The sequence below is a fragment of the Nomascus leucogenys genome, chromosome 22a, assembly GCF_006542625.1.
Source record: "Nomascus leucogenys isolate Asia chromosome 22a, Asia_NLE_v1, whole genome shotgun sequence".
In the NCBI taxonomy this organism is placed as follows: Eukaryota; Metazoa; Chordata; class Mammalia; order Primates; family Hylobatidae; genus Nomascus; species Nomascus leucogenys.
The window spans coordinates 110,020,834-110,042,038 of record NC_044402.1 but is presented as its reverse complement, the minus strand read 5'-3'; the positions used below and the strand labels follow the sequence as shown (position 1 = coordinate 110,042,038).

The following is a 21,205-nucleotide window of genomic DNA, read 5'->3' as shown; positions in this document are numbered from 1 at the left end:
TTTTTGAGCATACTTCTTCCCCCATCTGCTTCCCTTGCCCTTCCACTCCGTAAAGTGGTGTATTTCCACGTGGGGTCATGTTAGCTAATGACTAGGATCCCTATGTCCCAGTAAATGGTACATTGTTTGAATATCTATGTGGGATACCATTTATGGCTATGTCAAAATGATGAAATAAAGAGATACATATCAAAAACTACAATTATGTGGGCTTTACAAGATAGATAACGAACTTGTGAAAACTCTCTAAGCAATCCATGACATGTAAATGAAGAAGATACTATGCTCAATCCAAAGAGAAACTGTTTACTTTTCCGAAAGCAAAACCAAATCACATCACATTTCAAACACTTTTTATGCCATCTGCTGACATTGTGCCACACATTGTGGTGACAAAACACATGATATTTCTAAAAGTTTTCTTGTTAATTAATGAAGTATTAATGAATATAAAGAGGATGTTTGCATCCTCTTTATACTTATGTAAAGGTGAAGAGTGTCCTTGTTTTCTAAGCACAAAGTTAAAATAACTTTTGCCACCAGGTCTCTAACAGAGAACTTCAGTGATCACCAAAAAGAAAATTTACAAAAACTATCTAAATATAAGAAAATAAAAAAAATACATATCTACTTAGTCCCTACAATCAAAGAGGAACACAGCAGTTTCAGGTATGGCGGAAGAGGGAGGATGATGCCTGATAGAGAAACTTGGTAAATACCCTGTGGGGTATACATTTCCAGTACATGCATAATCATTCAATAGCATACAATACTTTAAGGTGACATTAGTAATTATTAACATGGAAGATTATGTAATTGTTGTGTTGTACAACACTTGTATGAAATAGAAGAAAAGGTAATTTCACTCCATTGAAGTGCCTATATAATAGCCTAGCCTGAATATGTAAGTACGATTTCTCTCTGAGCATTAATTTCACCTAGGGAAATTAACTGCCTGCCAGTACACCCCTCTAACATACTACAATAGTAATTTACATCTTAATTTCCAAACAGGTAGAAAACCCCAAGGGACACCATAAGTGCACAAATCATCCCCCTGTGATAGTGTAGCCAGATGGTCCAAATTAGGTCTTCGAGTCTCTAAGGGATAATGGAAAGTTGAAGTGAAATATGAAATGGTTTGCAACTATGAAGTTGCCTCTCAAGTTAAACGTCCTGCTCACTGACTCATTTTTACCCCATATTTCCAAAATTTAAATAAATTTTAAAGGAGGAAATTCCTATACCTTTATTTTCAGTAAGTTCCTTAATCCTTCCCTTTTTTTATTTCTGTTGTTTAACTTACTCTCCTCTATTGGTCTAATACTCCTTATGGCTGACTTAAAACCCCTTAAAGATGCCACCACCTCAGCTGTTTTTTTAAAAGTAGATCAGCTTATACTTGCACCTTAGTATTGTACCAGAGAGCTACTTCTGGCAGAACACTAATAGAAAGCAATAGCTTTGAGGAAAAGGTGGAAAAAGCATATTCATTCTAGGTGAAGCATCTTTAAGCAAATGACATCAAACCCACTCTCTTTATCATTCTGAAGATCAATATCTTATAGTTTAAGCCATCACTAAATGATGTATATCATAGGCAAGTAGTTACATTTAGATAAATGTGTATTTTTCTACTTATTGTTATTCCATAAAAGACTTTTCTGTATTTCTAAGAACTAACATACTTCACAGAAGAATATCTGTTTATAAACATTCTATCTGGGCCAGGTGCCGTGGCTCACGCCTGTAATCTCAGCACTTTGAGAGGCTGAGGTGGGAGGATTGCATGAGCCCAGGAGCTTGAGACCAGCCTAGGCAACATAATGAGACCCCATCTTTGCAAAAAATAAAAGAAAAAAAATTTAGCTTGGCATGGTGGTGTGCACCTGTGGCCCCAGCTACTCAGGAGTCTAAGGCAAGAAGGATCACTTGAGCTGGGTAGGTCAAGGCTGCAGTGAGCCATGATCACACTACTGTACTTTAGCCTAGGTGACAGAATAAGACTCTGTCTCTACATAAATAAATGAAATAAAAATAAAAATTGTTTCTGGTTTAATGACTAAGTTTCTCAATTCATAAAATGAAGACAATAGTACTTAAAGTTCCAAATACCTACTGATATGGTTTGCCTCTGTGTCCCCAAATATTACCTCAAATTTTAATCTCCACATGTCAGGGGAGGGACTAGGTGGGAGGTCATTGAATCATGGGCGCGGTTTCTCCCATGCTGTTTTCATGATAGTGAGTGAGTTCTCATAAGAGTTGATGGTTTTAAAGTGTGGCACTTCATCGTGCTCGCACATACTCCCTCCTGCCACCTTGTGAAGAAGGTGAAGAAAGTGCCTGCTTCTGCTTGCGCCATGATTGTGTTTCCTGGGGCCTCCCCAGCCATGCAGAACTGTGAGTCAATTAAACCTCTTTTCCTTATAAATTACCCAACTTCAGGAAAGTTCTTCATAGCAGTGTGAAAATGGACTAATACACTTATTAATATTCAAAAAGTAATGTACTAAGTGATCATTTGCTCTAGTTTTGAACTACAAACTTTGGCAGGTATAAAACTTTACATAAATGAGAGAGAGAAAGAAGATAGACATAGATGTACACATATAATGCATTCGGTGTTTTCTTTATTCAACTCTTCACTAATTAGATTTGAAATGGTCAAAAGAAAGAAAATGAAGACTCTAAAGCAACACAAAGTTGATAACCATAAGACACTGAATAATATGGAATGAAACCTAATCCATGTCGGTTTGTTATGGCAAATGATTTTCAACTAACATTTTTATAATATTAATAACTGGGAGAGATTAGCTCAGAAAAGGCACATAATTTTACCCTCTTCAACATGAATGACTCAGAAGGCATTCCTAAAAGTAAAGCCCTTGTATTGTGCATTGGCAAAATTATTTGAAACCATCATGCCTATATATTTATCTATCTATCACATGTGTGTATTTTATGTTATATTCCTTTTTCTAATACACAATGGATACTTTTCTATTCTCAGGTGAATAACTGATGAAGCTTAACAAGTCTCACGCTGATTTATAGAGGAACAAGAGAGTTTATCCCTTTTACTACTATGCAGTTCTTATTCTGCAATAAGTAGAATATAAAGAATTTCTTACATAATAAAGAAATTCATTTATTTTATTTTTAAATCTTCCAAACTACCCTAATAAGATATAAGGCCCATATTTAGGTTATAATACTTTTTAATGACATAAATGGGCTGCAAAGAGATCAGCTGTTTTATTCTTTGGAATAGGATTCTTTTTTACAGATGAATTTAGGAAGACAATAAAGATTGGCTGGTCAGTGAATGAAATCCACAGAATTGATTTCATAAGCATGGGGTTTGTATGAAAACATAGCCAGTGGTTGTCTTTTGCGGCCATTTGATACCACATTTAATTAAGGAATAAAGAATGAGCTAGAGCATTCTTTTCCCACATGAAAAAAAAAAAGGGAGGACTTTAAACAATAATCACCCCAAAGACATTTGAAGCTGCAATAATTATTAGGTTTAATTTGGGAAATTTAGAAAACTTATGAAAAAGGTGACTATTTTGTCATTTTATTTTATTCCTACATTTAGCATAGTATATTAATATCTTTGTATTTAAAAAACATATCCAGGATTCTAATGATTAGATTTACATATGATACAAAGTGACTTTGAGATTCTGGAAAGATTTATAGAATGGCCAATTATTTGTTTACCACTTTAAGGAGAAATACAAAGCTTCCAGAATCACATTTCAAACTGAAAAGACCATTTAATCCTTAGGATAATTTACTTTCTCTTGTGAAACTTTCTGAAATTTGATGCATCATAAATACGTATTTTCTCCTTTTAATAGAAAGTAACCCTTTCCTGGATTTTGGACAAAAACATGACTATCAAAGAATTAGCTCATGACATGACTTAGAAGAGGAGAGGCGGGGAGGAGGTTGAAGTGAGGATGGCAGACAAACTTGCTATCCCTCCTCATTTGTTCACATGACCTAATGAAGAATCTTGGGGATACATGCTTCCAGAATTGCTCTTTCATTTTGACAGCCTGATATACTGAGGAAATAGGCTTGTTGATGCCATGAAAGATGAATACAAAAATACTACCCACTGGAAGAGTCTTAACGAACAAGTATTGGATCTGTGGTGTTTTTTTGTTTTTTGTTTTTTCAAGAGAGAAAGATAGGGTGCCGAGAGAGTATACAGTGATTAATGATTATTATAACATACACGCATATACACACATATATAGTCTTCATATGTAATACAATTGTTTATATTCTGTTTTGCAATTTTATAATTGTTTGTTATATAATGAGTGTCTTTAAAATTCATTATATAAGCATTTCCTAAGTGTCCATTTCCTCCAAGGCCCTATTGAGATAGCACGCATAAGGGTAAATGCCCCAGTTTCTCCTTAAAAAGCCTATGGGCTGCTAGGGGAGAATGGACCTATCCAGATATAATCATAACATGAAGCATAACAAGTCTATAAGAAATGTGTGAAGCAACATGAAGCAAGTTGGAAGAGAAATATAGCGTCTCCCTGAGAAGGTACTGGAAGTTGACCAAGAAGCTAATCAAAATTTTGTCTTAATTCTGGAAAGCTCAAAGCACTGAAGCTTACTGGTTAGACATTAAGAACATCCTCCTCTCCCCACTTCCTATTTCATTAGAGTATTAGCATTTTCTACACTTTTTTAAGTGCAAGTCTGCTTAATTGTGCAATGTGCTGTTTAGTTTAACAGCATCTTTAATGAAAGATATAATACTACTCAGCAGAGCATAGAGAAATTACTTTCTGGCCAGTTTGAAATATGTATAAAATTCTATATATTGGACTGCGTGCAGTGTCTCATGCCTGTAATCTCATCACTTTGGAAAGCCAAGGCAGGAGGATCACTTCATGCCAGATCAAGACCAGCCTGGGCAACATAGAGAGACCCTGTCTCTATAAAAGGCATAAAATAAAAAATTAGCTGGGTGTGCTGGTGCACGCTACCACAGTCCTAGCTACTTAGGAGGCTGAGGCAAGAGAATCACTTGAGCTTAGAAGTTTGAGCTTATGGTAAGCTATGATTGCATCACTCCATTCCAGTCCAGGCAACAGAGTGAGGCCCTATCTCTATAAAAGAAATATTTTTTTAATTTGTATATATCATACATTTTATATATGTGTGTGTGTGTGTGTATGTGTATATATATACACTTAAAACTTCTGGCTTCTTTCATTTATATATTTTGAAGCTTCTATAACAATAATTTAAAGATCCTCATTCATTTTATTTTCTGTTTTAAGAGAAGTGTCAGAATTTACTACACATGTAAAATCTAGAAAAAAAGACTTCAATAGAGCATTTGTTGGTTTTGTTTGTTTTCAAGGCTCAATGGAGTAAACACTCCTATTTATTTAGCAATCCCCATATGCCAGACATTGTTCTAAGAGTCTTTTCTTGCATTAAAATGTAATTTATTACAATTTATATATTTATCAGACACAATGTGGTGTTTTGACACAAGTATACATTATGTAATAATCAAAGTAATTAGCATATTTTGATAGAGGGCTTAAAAGTGGATTAAAAGTTATAATTTTTAAGACTCATAATAATATCTCATTTAATCTTGGAATGAAGTATAAGTTATTTTTGTTTCCATTTTACAGATAATAAAATCAGAGGGCTTGACCAAGGAATACCACAAGCAGCTTAGCAGTCTAGAAGCATAGAGGGCATCAGAGGTTAAGCCAGAGGAAAAGGTTAGAATCAGGAGGAAGGACTAGATCCAGGAGCATTGGATCAAAATCAGGGCTTGGATAAATAATTTCAGATAAATATTAATGATTCAGTCATAGGTAATTGACCAGGCACAGTGACTCATGCCTGTAATCCCAGCACTTTCAGAGGCTGAAGCAGGAGGATCGCTTTAAGCCAGGAGTTTGAGACCAGCCTGGGCAACAAAGCGAGACTCAGTCTCTACAAAAAATAAAAAATATAGCCAGGAATGGTGGCACACAGCTGTAGTCCTAAGCTACTCAGGAGGCTGAGATGAGAGGACAACTTGAGCCCAAGAGTTTGAGGCTGCAGTGAGCCATGATTGTGTCACTATACTTCAGCCTGGGTGACAGACGGAGACTCCATCTCTTCAAAAAAAATCATAGGAAATCATCTCTTTAAGAAGTCTAAGCACCAAGAAAGCATGAATTCATCTAATTTCAAACTCAGGTGCTTCAACCAACACCACCAGAGCACTTTAATATAGTCAAGTGCAATTGCAAAGGCAGGGGAAGTCTTATGGCACTGAGAGCCTTGTGTTAAGCAATGTATCCCTTAGAACTAGGTGTCAGTATGATGAATATGATCCCTCTTTGGGAGCAAGATAGGATAGGGTTGGAGGTAGCGTCTTCATGGAATATATATGCTAAGTACTGACTGCATTAGAGGAAGGAGAAAAGGTTAGTGTATAGGATGAAGAAGAAACAGATACAAAATAGCAACAAGTTATATCCAATATTTTCTTTTTAACTTTTGATTTTGCAAAATGAGACTAAAAGTATCAATGTAGAAAAGTATTTTTAAAATTTTGAGGAGAGAAATTTATAAAATATCTACACTAGCTAGCACAAAATATGACATTTCACTTTTAGATTTGTAGAGTAATCTTAGTTCTTTTCTGCTCACAGCATTCCAAACACTTCCAGAAAAGCTACTGCACCTCATGTCACTTGTTGAGCAGTATCTCCACTGTAAGTAAACTTGAGAACTCTATTAAAGAATGTCTCCCTTGCCCCATTCCTTAGGGTCCTCAACCTCTTTCTCAAGAAAACTATAATTAATATAATTAACATGATCATCTGTCTTTATAAGAATGAAAATCATTTAGCTTTTGATTCTGTCTTCAACAGCATAAGATCAAACAGCCTTCCCAAGCTGAGAGTGGCAGAGCCAATGAAATTAACATTACCTGGTCATTCTATCTAAAAAACAAGTTATGCTGTTTAGATTGATATTTTTAATGATCCATGAGTATTCCTTTACAAGCATCTGTTTCCTATTTTATATTCTAAAATTGAGAAGCCATCATTTGCTTATCAAACTGAAATTTTTAAAATCCTAATTCCAACATTGACATGGGTATTGCAAAACTCAGACTGCTTCTGCTACCAGTGAAGTGCATATTGGTATATAATTTTGGGGAACACTCACAATGTACACGTTAGTCATCTCAAATATATTTATTTCTTTATACTACATAATCCCACTTCTACAAATTAATCCTAAGTACAATGTCAGCAGTGAACATAAACATTTTAGAAGCATATTTACTGCAGTGCTATTTATAATAGTGAGATATTAAAAATGGTCTGAATGTCCAACAATCAGTAAATGGTGAAATAAATTATGAAATATCCATAGGATAGTATATCATAGAGCCATTAAAAATCACTTTTTCAAGTAACTGGAATGTATAGAACAGAAAATTTAATTTAACTTTTGTGAAAACAAACCACAACAAAAACTGGAGGAAAATATACCAAAATGCTGGTAGCAGTATTAATAATAAAGAAAAAGAAGTAGATCAGAAAAACCAATACACATTTTTTTAAAAAGGCAAAAATTGTGGCCTAAAATGTTGCTAAGAATCAATGCCAAATTTACCTTCCTTGTTTCTGGACTTCATTCTGACTTTTTTTTTTTGTAATAACTTTAGGAGATTAAAACATGTTTCCAGTCTAAATTCAGTAATATTGTGTTTCATAAAATCTAAGATACCATTCATTACAAGACATACCTCATTTACTACTAGGAAAAAAAATGCTGTCAATTTAACTATAGCATCACTTAATTTTACATAACTTAATGTAAAATTACATGCATCACAGAATTGATAAAATATTGCAATGGCATTTCTGATGTCTTATTTTATATACCCCTATCAGTAGCTTGCTTTTATCTGGCAACACTAGTTATTTTGCTCAGCTAACAGTTTTACAGAAAAACATGCTTTTTCTGTGAGGGAAACCCTTTTATCTTAAACCAAAAGTAATTAGTTATAGTTGAAAAAAATGGTAATTTCCATTACATATATTCTGTTTTGATAACCTGGCTGTTTCTGGTGAGTTAACATATTTTTAAGAGACTTACTACATCTAACTGCTTTTACAAAATGTGATTTAGATAACTGATTAACCAAATGTAATTTAATATTATTTTCATTTCCAGATAGAAGGGAAAACAATACTAATAAATACTAAACCACACATATCCAAGTGGGAAGACCTGGTAATAAGAGAGGTTTAAACATTTCCATTTCTATGTACACGTTATTTTCACTGATATATTTATTTATTTGAAAATAGGCAAGTCATCTTGACCAAACACACTTGATTTTCATATTCCCACAACAGAAATCTCCATGTGGAAGATGGTTAGGGGATCAGATTGTGAAAAATCTTTGTGCATTACTGTTAGTTTTTTATAGTCTAACAAAAATCTTTTTTCTTTTCAGTTTTCTTTCATTCTGGAAAGTGGTCAGAACAAGATGAGATTGCAAATTGTCATGTTTACCATATCAACTATAAAATAAAAAATCAGGAAGGGAAGAGTTTATTTCTTATTAAAGAAGAGAAAAGAAAAGTTTACCTCTCATACAGATTTATTTATAATTAAAACTTAACTCTGTGAATTGAAAATATTACTGATTCAATGATGTATACTTTACAAAAATCTCATTCTACTTGTAATTTTGGTTTTGTAGGTGGATGGGATAGGGGCTAGTAGGGGATAAAAGTAGAAAAAATTTCAAAAAGTCTTAAAAAATTGCACATTTAAATGTTCACAAATCTCCATAGTATATGCTAAAAAGTGAATAAAAAAGAGAGACTTTAATAAATTTGACCCCGAACTATATAAAAACACTTAATAAAATAATACAGTTTATAGACTTTAAACCAATACTTGTAGACATTTCACCTTTTTTCTTTATTAAGTTTCCAATTATCTATAGGCATAATTTTAATATATTCTATTTGCTTCATTCTATACAGATTTCGAAGATAGGAAAGCACAGTTTGAACCTGAAAAGAGAAATAATAGTTTTTCATCTGTGTGTGTGTGTGTGTGTGAGGGAGAGAGTGTGTCTGTGTGTCTGTGTGTTTATGTGTATTTGGTTGTAGGAAAGTGAGGTCAGAATTGAGGCCAGAAAAGGTACATATTTACAGTGTGCCTGTTATATGACAGACACTGCAATCTGAAGAGTTAAATACGGGCTTTAAAGGGAAAATTCCTGATTAGTGTAAGGGTAAATGAAAAGCCAATGTTTTCCTTTGTGTTGATTATTAATCAAAAGCCTACACAAAAAGTTTAGCAACACCTGGCATGTTGTTCTTTCATAAGCAATAAAAGTCTTCATTTCATTCAGTGTTTAGTTTTTTTTTAAAATCTGAATACATGTTCAAAAAAAATAGAAGGCATAAATAAAATCCCAAGTTTATTGCTGTGAGGGACTTCTGAGGTTCTGTTATTACTCTAAACTCAGTTAAGCTAGTTTCGAGTCTCAAAGCCAATTAATGAAAGCACAGAACAAAAGGAATGATATCTTAACACTCTGCTAACTGAAATTTTTTATTGAAAAGTACGTTTTCAACTCTACCCTCTTTAGGAAATATATTCTCTGTGAGTATATAATTGTGGAATTCAAAGTGTTTTCCTGCAAATTCAGGAAGCTGACCATTCTTTGAAAGGTCAGCCTTCCAAGAAGTCATTCTTTTAATATTTCTGTTAATTAAACAAATGAATTCAAGTTGGATTTTTTTCATTATTCGAAACTCAGGTAGTAGTAAGATGAAATAAATTCAACATTCAAAAACCAAATAAATTATACTAATTAGAAAAACAGTACTTAGGGAACCATATTTGCTAGTAGGCCAACTCTGAAATATATCCAATTTTTACTAAATTTGAGCTTTTACCACACATTGCAAGCATATTTCGGACACAGCTATCTAAAGACCCATGATGCCTTTATTTTATTTCATAGTTTATTCATGATTGACACAAATATAGTACTGACCTTAATTCCAGCCAGAAGTTATAAGATACTTTGGATTAGATCAATAAAATCTAAAAGAAGAAAAGAAAAATACCCAGTAAGTTAAATCAGTTGAACAATCTGGCTTTTTCTTTCACTATGGAGAAAGATAAAATCAGAAGTGACTTGTTCCTCACTCCATAAAATGCACTGTCTGAAACACATCCATTTACAATACACGACGGTTATGTATAATACAACTTTAAACTTAAAAATATGTTCTACATTTTATTGAAAAAAATATATATTAAATGACAAAATTAGGTCCTATTTTTATTTTATACTTATTTAAAGTAGAAGTCCTATGTTTATAGTCTAAAACAACCAACCAAAAAGAATTTTTAACACATTCTGTTCCTAATATACTACCATTGCTCTTAAGAGATGTTTAATCAAAAATAATAAAACTCATGCATTTTGATCCTGCCATAGACCGAATGCTTGTGTCCCCACCACCCCAAATTCATATGCTGAGTTCCTAATCCCCCAATGTAATATTTGGAGGTGGGGCCTTTGGAAGGTGATTAATGCCCCTATAAAAGAGATCCCAGAAATACAAAAAGTGGACTGTGCCTTTATACACGAGATCACAGAGAGCGCTTTCACACCTTCTGCCTGCCATATGAAGGCGGAGGAAAAAACAGGAAGCAGGACCTCAGCAAAACCAATCTGCTGCTGCCTTGATCTTGAACTTCACTGCTTCCAGAACTGGGAAAAATAAATTTCTGTTCTTTTATGTTTGTTACAACAGTCTGTACAGGTCTTTACACAGGTCTTTAATCTGATTTAATATGCACAGAGAATCTGTAGATTTTTAGTCCTGGGTCGACAATCAGTCTAAACGTTTGCTAAAGGTAGCAAAGTTCAAGTAAGACAATTTCAGTGGTAAAGGATCAATCTTTCCATTGGTCTCTTGCACCTAAGCCTTGCTACTAAAATATGCTGAGAAGTAAATATGCAGAAAAGCATGTTGTCAAATGGAAGTATAAAGAAGGTAAACCAGGGACAAAAACAAATTTTGTGCCAAAGTCAGCCTGCCTCTTGAACAGATAGTAAACAAAACAACTTCAAAATGACAGAAGAGACTCAACTCGCCACAGGGAGCATCTACGGGGCAGTCTCTAATTAAAAAGCAAGTTAGGCCGGGCGCGGTGGCTCACGCTTGTAATCCCAGCACTTTGGGAGGCCGAGGCGGGCGGATCACGAGGTCAGGAGATTGAGACCACGGTGAAACCCCGTCTCTACTAAAAATACAAAAAAAAAATTAGCCGGGCGTGGTGGCGGGCGCCTGTAGTCCCAGCTACTCGGAGAGGCTGAGGCAGGAGAATGGCGTGAACCCGGGAGGCGGAGCTTGCAGTGAGCCGAGATGGCGCCACTGCACTCCAGCCTGGGCGACAGAGCGAGACGCTGTCTCAAAAAAATATATATAAATAAATAAAAAAATAAAAAGCAAGTTAGGTTCTAGAAGTATGTTTGTGAGTTAATTGGATAGAAAACAGCATATGTTCTTCTACATGTTAGAAATGTTTCATTATTAGACTCCTATGCTAAGTCCAAAAACTAAATTAGCCTAAAACTAGTTATTTACTGAAAAGAACAGTATAAAATAAGACAAAGAAAATACTAGTAAACCACAGAAAATACAACTGAATATGACATAGTTGATTTTTAATCCTAAGGGCAGGTGTTTAAGAAAAGTAAACTTTGTCCTACAGTAACGAAATGATGGGTTGATACATCTGTGGAGATTTTTTTTTAAGTATCTGAGGAAATTATGAAGGACATTTAAGATTAATGCCTTTAGTATATCTATCTTGACTTCAAACAAATGACATTATTTTACTTGGATACAAATATTGTTTTTTGGCTATAAAGTCAATAGCTTCCTAACTGTCATGGTGGCCCAGGGCACCACTGTAAACTCTCAGGGGAATGGTGAAATGTTTTCTTTTTCTCTTCTTTTTTTTTGAGACAGGATCTCACTCTGTCACCTAGTCTGAAGTGCAGGGGTGTGATCATGGCTCACTACAGCCTCAACCTCCCAGGCTCAATCAGTCCTCTCACCTCAGCCTCCGTAGTAGCTGGAACTACAAGCGTGCACCACTATGCCTGACTAAGTTTTGTATTTTTTGTAGAGATGGAGTTTCACCATGTTCCCCAGGCTGGTCTCAAACTCCTGAACTCAAGCAATCCACCCACCTTGGCCTCTCAAAGTGCTGGGATTACAGGCATAAGCCACCGTGCCTGGCCAAAATGTTTTCAATATATGAAAACAAAAACAAAAACAAAAAACCCACAGCAATATCCATTAGGCAGCACAAAAACTATTAACTTAAAGTGGTTTGCGGTTTCAATATTAGATCATGCTACGTTCCTTTCAATGATGTTACAGCTTTGCAAAGTTGGATTTTGATGATGTTTGTGATATAAAAGCAAATACTGCATGAAAATCAACATGAAGTAAGAATGACAAAAACCTTCTTTCCATAAAAAAAAAAAGGAAATAAGAATAATAGTGTCCAGTGTGACTTCAAGGTTTGAGGGCTGGGCAGTATTCAACAGGCACAAATCCCATTAGTAAGTGATTGTGGGTTTCTAAGCATAAAACAAAAATAGATTTGCTTTCAATTTATGTGTATTATTTTTTCAAAAGGTTACTAAGTTGTTAGGACTTAAACATATTATGTTAATTAAATGAAACTGTGAGGTACATCTTTTGTCTTTTGGCCTAGAGGAATCTTGAAAATAAAATTACTGAGATACTAAGGGTGCCATAAACTGAGAACATTTGGAACATTCCTATTAAGCATAGTTTCTTATTGTTTATTTTTTGTTTTGCTCCACAAATTTAAAAAGAAAGCATGAGAAATTTAAAATAAAAATACTAGGAGAGCAAAGGAAAAAAGAGAAAGAAAAAATATGTCTCTAAAATATGAAGAAAAAATGCTAAGAGAGTGGGAAGGACAGTGATTCAACACACTCAGTGACTGTGTATGTGTGGCTGGGTTGCATGTGCACTATTGTGTGTGCAAGAGATGGCTAAAATAGAATGTACATAAGAACACTAGGCTATGACAGACAGAGTGGATACACTGCATAGGTGTTCATTTTAATCATATTATCAATCATTATCCCCTAAGAAAAAAGGAGACATTGGAAAGGGATTGTGATTTAGATCTAAATATTCACTAGGAAAAAAAAATGATAGCTTGCACAGCAACACGAATGTGCTTAATGCCACAAAGCTGAACCCTTTAAAATGGTTAAAATGTTAAATTTTATGTTACATATGTTTTACTACAATATAAAATAAGTGATGCTGTTATCCTAGGATCTTGCATGGTGTCTCATACAAAAACCTGCTCTATAATCAATAAATGCATACTGAGCAATGAATACCAGGATGATATTGCCATTTAACAACTCTTTAAAGAGAAAGTGGTTCACTAGTTGCCTGGACTCAGGGAAAGTCTAACCTGAAACTGCCCATTTGTTTGCTTGCAAGTTTTAGGCCTCAATTTATCATTTGACTATAGCTACTTCTTGCTAATTGCTCTTTAACACAGATCAACATCCTGATATCTTTAATATTCTTTTAAATAGACTGGATTTCATTTCTTCCACGTGCACTCCCAAATATACACTTTCATAGCAAAAACAAAATGATACTGTGGGATTTTTTTTTTTAAGTTGAGTTTTATGACACAGGAGCCTGACTTCTTTATGTATTCCATAATGTGTTTGGAAAGACATTCCAACTTACTTGTCCCTCTTCCAGTGTTCCTCCTCCCCACCACTGGAAGCCCCATCTCCAAGAAAAATCTTGCTTAGTCTCTCTTTTTTTTTTTTTTTCGGAGACAGGGTCTTGCTCTGTCAACCAGGCTGGAGCGCAGTGGCACCATCTCAGCTCACTGCAACCTCCACCTCCTGGATTCAAGTGATTCTCCTGCCTCGGCCTCCCGAGTAGCTGGGATTACATGTGTGCATGACCACACCCAGCTAATTTTTGCATTTTTTAGTAGAGATGGGGTTTCAATACAGCATGATTCAAAAACAAACTGTATTCAAAATATTAATACTCTTTTAGGTATGTGAACTTTGTATTTGAACCCAACATTTGCAGCACACAAAATATCAATAAATATTGTTACATGAATAAAGGTGCTTACTGTTGTATTTTTTCCAATTCTATGTCAAATTTAAAGAAACAGTTGAAAATACCCTTTGTGGTGAGAATAAGAAAATAAAATCCCATCCTTGCCTTACATGACTTCCATTGAAAGGATAGTCTCTTCAATAAATGGTGTTAGGTAAACTGGGTACTACATGCAAAAGAATGAAAATGGACTTTTATCTTACATCATGCATAAAAATCAACCCAAAATGGAATGAAAACTTAAATGTAAGACCTGAAACCATAAAACTTTTAGAAGAAAACATAGGGAATAAGCTTCTTGACATTGACTTTGGCAATGATTTTTTGAATATGACACCAAGAGCTCAGGCATCACAAGCAGAAACAAACAGGTGGGGCTACATCAAACTGTCCAAAAGAGGAAACAATCAACAAAATAAAAAGGTAATCTAGAGAACGGGAGAAAATATTTGCAAACCATATATCTGATAAGGGGTTAATATCCAAAATATAGGGCTGGACATGGGGGCTCATGCCTGTAATCCCAGCACTTTGGGAGACCAAAGAGGGTGGAGTGCTTGAGTCCAGGAGTTTGAGACCAGTCTGGGAAACATGGAGAAATGCCAACTTTACAAAGAATACAAAAAATTAGCTGGGCATTGTGATGTGCACCTGTTGTCCCAGCTACCCAGGAGGCTGAGGTGGCAGGTTTGATTGAGCCCAGGAAGTCGAGGCTGCAGTGAGCTGTGACTGTGCACTGAACTCCTGCCTGGGCAACAGAGTGAGACCCTGTCTCAAAAAAAAAAAAAAAAAAAAAAAAAAAGAAAAGAAAAAAAATCCCAAATATATAAAGAACACACATGAAACAATATCTCAAAGCAAATAAATAAAAACAATCTGATTTAAAAATGAGCAAAGGACCCCGAGTAGACATTTTTCCAAAGAAGACATGACAATGGCTAAAAAGTTTATGAAAAGGTGTTTAATATCAGAAATCATCAGAGACATCAAAACCACAATGAGATAGCTATCTCACACCTGTTAGTATGGCCATCATTAAAAAGATAAAAAAATAAGTGTTGGATGTGGCGAAAAGGAAAGGGAACACTGTATACTGTTGATGGGAATGTAAATTGGTACAAGTGCTATGGAAAACAGTATGGAGGTACCTCAAGAAATTAAAAAGAGAACTATAATTTGATCCAGCAACCCCACTACAGGGAAAATACACAAAGAAAATGAAGTCGGTACCTTGAAGAGATATCTGCACTCCTGTGTTCATTGCAGCATTATTTACAATAGTCAAAATATGAAAACAACCAATGTCTATCGACAGATGAATGGATTAAAAAATTGTGAGATATTATACACAATGGAACATTATTAAGACTTTAAAAGGGAGATCCTGCCATTTGCAACAACATGAAAAAACCTGAACGGCATTATGGTAAGTGAAATAAGCCAGACACAGAAAGAAAAATACTGCATAATCTCACTTATGTGGAATCTTAAAAAGCGGAACTCATAGAAGCGGAGTAGAATAGTGGTTATCTGGAGGTGGGGAGATTGGCGAAATGAGGACATGTTAGCCAAAAGATATAAGGTCACAATTATACAAGATGACTAAACCTAGGGGTCTAATGTACAGCATGACGACTACAGTTAATAATATTGTAAGGTCTACTGGAAATTTGCTAAAAGAATAGGTTTCAGGTGTTCTTATTTTTTAAAACAATAAGTGTGTGAGGAGACAGACACATTAATTTGCTTCACTCTAGTAATCAATTCACTGTGTGTGTATATATATATATCAAAACATGTTGCACACTTGAATATATACAATTTTTATATAAAAATATTGGAAACACAGTTCTGAGGGAAAAGAGGTATTCATTTTTAACCTGGTGGGCTCAAGCTGTCCTGTGGCTTCTGTTTGTTTGCTCGCTTTTCTTATCTTAAGGAGAGCACTTTCATTTGCAGTGCTAGGAGCAGCTGCTTTGTAAATAACTCCCTGGAACTTTTTTTTTTCTTTTTTTCCAACCAAGCCAGTTATTGAGCAAATAGGCGCAGAATTGTGAAGACTGATGTTGCCCCAAGGCTCAGTCCTCACTGTGAACATCTGCCATTTCAAACACACAGATCAAGACTTCTTGTGTAGTATTTTGCTAAACAATGCCCTAAGCAAAACACAAATAAAATTCTTTTCAATAGGATTTAGCATCTGCTTCCAGGCAGCTTAATGTATCAGCATACTAAAAGCACCAATTCTCCATCCTCTGTCTCTTTCCCCTCACCTAAAAGGTAGGAGAAATGTCAGCAAATAATCTTGACTTAATTGGTAAAGCTCTTCTTCCCCCCCCCGCCACACTCCTGCCCCAATGAAAAATGACTTCATGCCTCCATATTATAAATAATATTGTGATTGTCAGATAACATTATAAAGCCTATGTCAAACTAAAATAGGCCTGATTATATCTCACAAGGAATACAAGATGAAAATAGCAGACATCTTTTAGCTATTGGATTATCAAAGTTAATTGTGAGCTGAAAATTCACAATTTTTATATTTCTTATGCTTCTCCCTTGTTAAAGTTACACTTGAGTTTTCAAATTACAGAAATTGTTACTGCTTAAGTAACAGAAAAGTTACTACTGGAGTTACACCTTACAGAAACAAATGTTGGGAATACTGCAGTTATAAGATATTTTAAAAAATGGAAATGTTTTTGTTTGTAATTCTTATAATTCTCATATTTTTAAGGTATAGAGTAGGATGATTTTTTTTTTTTTTTGAGACAGAGTCTCACTCTATTGTCCTGGCTGGAGTGCATTGGCATGATCATGGCTCACTCCAGTCTCGACCTCCCCAGCCTCAGATGATCCTCCCACCTCAGCCTCCTGAGTTGCTGGGACTACAGGCATGCACCACCATGCCCAACTAATTTTTCTATTTTTTTGTAGAGACAGAGTTTCCCTATGTTGTACAGGCTGGTCTCAAACTCCTAGGCTCAAGTGATACACCCTCTGAAATTGCTGAGATTATAGGCATAAGCCACCATACCCAACTGGGTAGGGTTTTTTTTGTTGTTTGTTTGTTATGTTTTTTAGCATCATTAATATTTTAGGGATCCAGTGTTCTTTAACCTTAAAGAGTTCACTTAGTTAGAATCTAGTGGGATAACGGAGGTTGTGAAAAAGCCAAAAGACAAAAAGCCATGATGGAAAAAAAGAAAAAATCCTATTGTCATAAGGAAATACTAACAGGGCTTTTGGGAGATCAATCAAGGGGAGAAAAATCCTGTTATGAAGATAAAGATTCACAGAGGAAGTTGTATTTGAGTTAGCCCTTGAAGGAGGTAAGGGATTTTGATAGGTGGAGATGGAGTGAGAAGGAGACAGACAATGGACAGGACACCACAGAAACAAAGTAACAGAAGAATCAAAGCCCAGAGGGTGTTTGGAAAAATACCTAGCCTGGAGTATGACACATAAGAAGAGCAATAATTGGGTGAAAAGCTAAGTTGGCTCTATATAGGAAGTAATGACCTTGAATGACAATCTGAGGAGGCTATTCAATTCAACATATTTAATTTTGTAGGTGAAAGTGGACCGCCGAAGGTTTTAAATTCAAGAATGGCATAATTAGGAAATTTAATCTCGCAATATTATGTAGATTGGATCAGAGAGGGGAGTGCTTAAAGAAGTGTTCATAAAAGTGGCTCCTTCAGAAGCCCAAGTGAATGGTAACTAAGAGACAATTCAGGTGGAGACAGTGTCCATATAAAGGAGAGTGTTACAACTATTGCATGGATATGTGTATTAGTCTGCTGAGACTGTGATATAGTTCTGATGTTTGTCTCCACCCAAATCTCATGTTGAATTGTATTCCCTATTGTTGGAGGTGGGGCCTAGAGGGAGGTGACTGGATAATGGGGGCAGAGCTCTCATGGCCTGGTGCTGTCCTCATGATAGTGAGTTCTCACAAAATCCAGTCACTTAAAAGTGTGTGCCACCTCCTCCTGGCATTCTCCTTCTCCTTTTCCTCCCCACCCCGTCTCTCTTTCTGGCTTGCTCCTGCTTTCACCATGTGAAGTGCCTGCTGCTGCGTTGCTCTCCACCATGAGTGAAAGCCCCCTGAGGCCTCCCCAGAAGCTGATGCCAGCACTGTGTTTCCTGTATGGATTGCAGAACCATGAGCCTATTAAACTTATTTTTTTAATAAATTACCCAGTTTTGGGTATTTCTTTATAGCAATGTAAGAACAGCCTAATACGTTGAACTGAAGAGTGGGGTGTTGCTATAAAGATACATGGAAATGTGGAAGCAGCTTTGGAACTGGGTAATGAGCTGAGGTTGGAAGAGTCTGGATGGCTCAGAAGAAGACAGAAAGATGAGGGAAACTTTGGAATTTTTTAGAGACTAGTTAAACTGTTGTGACCAAAATGCTGATAGTGATATGGACAGCAAAATCCAGGCTGATGAGGTCTCTGATGGAAATGAGGAACTTACTGGGAACTGGGGCAAAGGTCACACGTTTTATGTGTTAGCAAAGAGCTTGGCTGGATTGTGTCCAGACCCTAGGGATCTTTGGAAGTTTGAGCTTCACAGTGACTATACAGCGTATCTGGCAGATGAAATTTCTGAGCAGCAATACATTTAAGAGGTGTCCTGGCTGTTTCTAATAACCTACACTCAGAAGCAGGAGCAAAGAAAAGATTAAGAATTGGAATTTATACTTAAAAGGGAAGCACAGCATAAAAGTTTGGAAAATTTTCCATCTAACCATGTGGCAAAGAAAGAAAAAGCTTTTTTTGAGAGAGGAATTCAAGCAGGCTGTGGAACAACCACTTGCTAGAGAAATTTGCATAACGAAACCCACCAAGTGCTCATAGCCAAGACAATGGGAAAAAGGCCTTGAAGGCATTTCAGAGACCTTTATGGCAGCCCCTCCCATCATAGGCCCAGAGGCCTAGGAGGGAAGAATGTTTTTGCAGGCCAGGTCCAGGGCCCCACTGCCCGGCACAGCCTCAGGATACTGTACTGCATTGGAAGCTCTGGCTGCAGCCTCTGCTCAAAGGACCCCAGACACTGTCGTGCCACTGCTCTGGAGAGCACAAACTGCTGTAAGTCTTGGCAGCCTCCATGTGTTGTTAAGCCTGCGGATGCACGGAGTGCAAGAGTGAATGAGGCTTGGCACCTTCCATGTAGATTTCAAAGGATGTATGGAGAAGCCTAGATGCCCAGGCAGAAGCCTGCTGCAGGGGCAGAGCCCCAACAGAGAACCTCTACTACGGTAGTGCCAAGGGGAAATGTGAAGTTGGAACCCTCACATCTGGTCTCCACTGGGGCACTCCGTAGTGGAGCTGTGAGAAGGGGGTCACCACCCTCCAGACCTCAGACCAGCAGCTTGTATCCTGCACCTGGAAAAGCTGCAGGCACTCAACAACCTGTGAGAGCAGCTGAGGAGTATGGGGAGGATGCACCCTGCAAAGCTAAAAGGACAGAGCTAACCAAGGCCTTAGGAGCCCCCTCATTGTACCAGTGTGCTGTGGATGTAAGACATGGAGTCAAAAGATATTATTTTGGAGCTTTAAAGTTTAATAACTGCCCTGCTAGGTTTTGAACTTGCGTAGGGCCTTTAGTCCCTTTCTTTTGGCCAATTTCTTCCTTTTGGAATATCAATGTTTACCCAGTGCCTATACCCTCATTGTATATTGGGAGTAAATAACTCTTTCTGATTTTTACATGCTTGTAGATCGAAGGGATTTGCCTTGTTTCAAATGAGGCTTTGGACTTTTGAATTAATGCTGGAATGAGTTAAGACATTGGGGGACCATTGGGAAGTCATGACTGTATTTTGCAATGTGAGAAGGACATGAGATTTGGAAAGGGCCAGGTGCAAGATGATATAGTTTTCATATTTGTCCCCACCCAATTCTCATGTTGAATTGTAATCCCCATTGCTGGAGGTGGGGCCTAGAAGGAGGGGTTTGGATTATGGAGATGATCCCTCATGGCTTGGTGCTGTTTTGTGATAGTGAGTTCTCATGACATCTGGTCATTTAAGAGAGTGTGGAGCCTCCCATTCTACTCTCTCTTTCTCTCTTGTTATCTCCATTGCTTGCTCCTGCTTTGACTATGTGAAGTGCCCACTCCTGCTTTGCTTTCTGCCAGGAGAAAAAGCTCCCTGAGTCCTCCCCATAAGCTGATGCCAGCACTATGTTTTCTGTATAGCCTGCAGAACTGTGAGCCAATTAAACATCTTTTCTTTGTAAATTATCCAGTCCCATGTATTTCTTTATAGCAATGCAAGAGAATGGCCTAATATAGTCTAACATAACAAAATGCCCTAGACTATGTGGCTTATACCACAGATATTTACTTTTTCACAGTTCTGGAGGTTGGAGGGGTGAGATCAAGCGCCAACATGGTCAGGTTCTGGTGAGGGCTATAATCCTGGCTTGTAGACAGCCACATTCTCACTATGTCCTCACATGGTGGAGAAAGAAAGACACGAAGATGGGTGGGGAAATTTAGAGAACTCTATTTTCCTCTTCTTATGAGGCCACCAACCCTACTGGATTAGGGCCCCACTCTGATGACTTTGTTTAACCTTAATTACCTGCTACAAGCCCTATTTTTAAACAGTCACACTGGCACTTAGAACTTCAATATATGGATGGGGTGGGGCACAACTCAGTCCATAACAGTATTTACAGTCCATACAGAATTTAGGGATTAAAGCCAGGCATAGTGGCTCACACCTCTAATCCCAGCACTTTGGGAGACCAAGGCAGAAGACTGCTTGAGGCCAGGAGTTTGAAACCAGCATAAGAAACATAGAGAGACCACTACAAAAACAATTTTTTTTTTTTTTAATTAGCCAGGCATGGTAGTGCACACCTGTAGCCCTAGCTACTGGGGAGGCTGAAGCCAGAGGCATATAAGGTTACAGT

The 21,205-nt window shown here is 36.7% G+C and overlaps 1 protein-coding gene across 3 annotated transcripts in view; it reads right to left on the bottom strand.

The window, feature by feature from the left end:
* The window catches only part of MAP2 (microtubule associated protein 2), a 310,603-nt gene that overhangs the window by 217,160 nt on the left and 72,238 nt on the right, over nt 1-21,205 (bottom strand). For all 3 annotated transcript variants that reach the window (XM_030803699.1, XM_030803700.1, XM_030803701.1), the window contains one exon: nt 10,097-10,146. The gene's annotated coding sequence lies outside the window, so the exon portion shown is untranslated. The remainder of the gene's footprint in view (nt 1-10,096; nt 10,147-21,205) is intronic.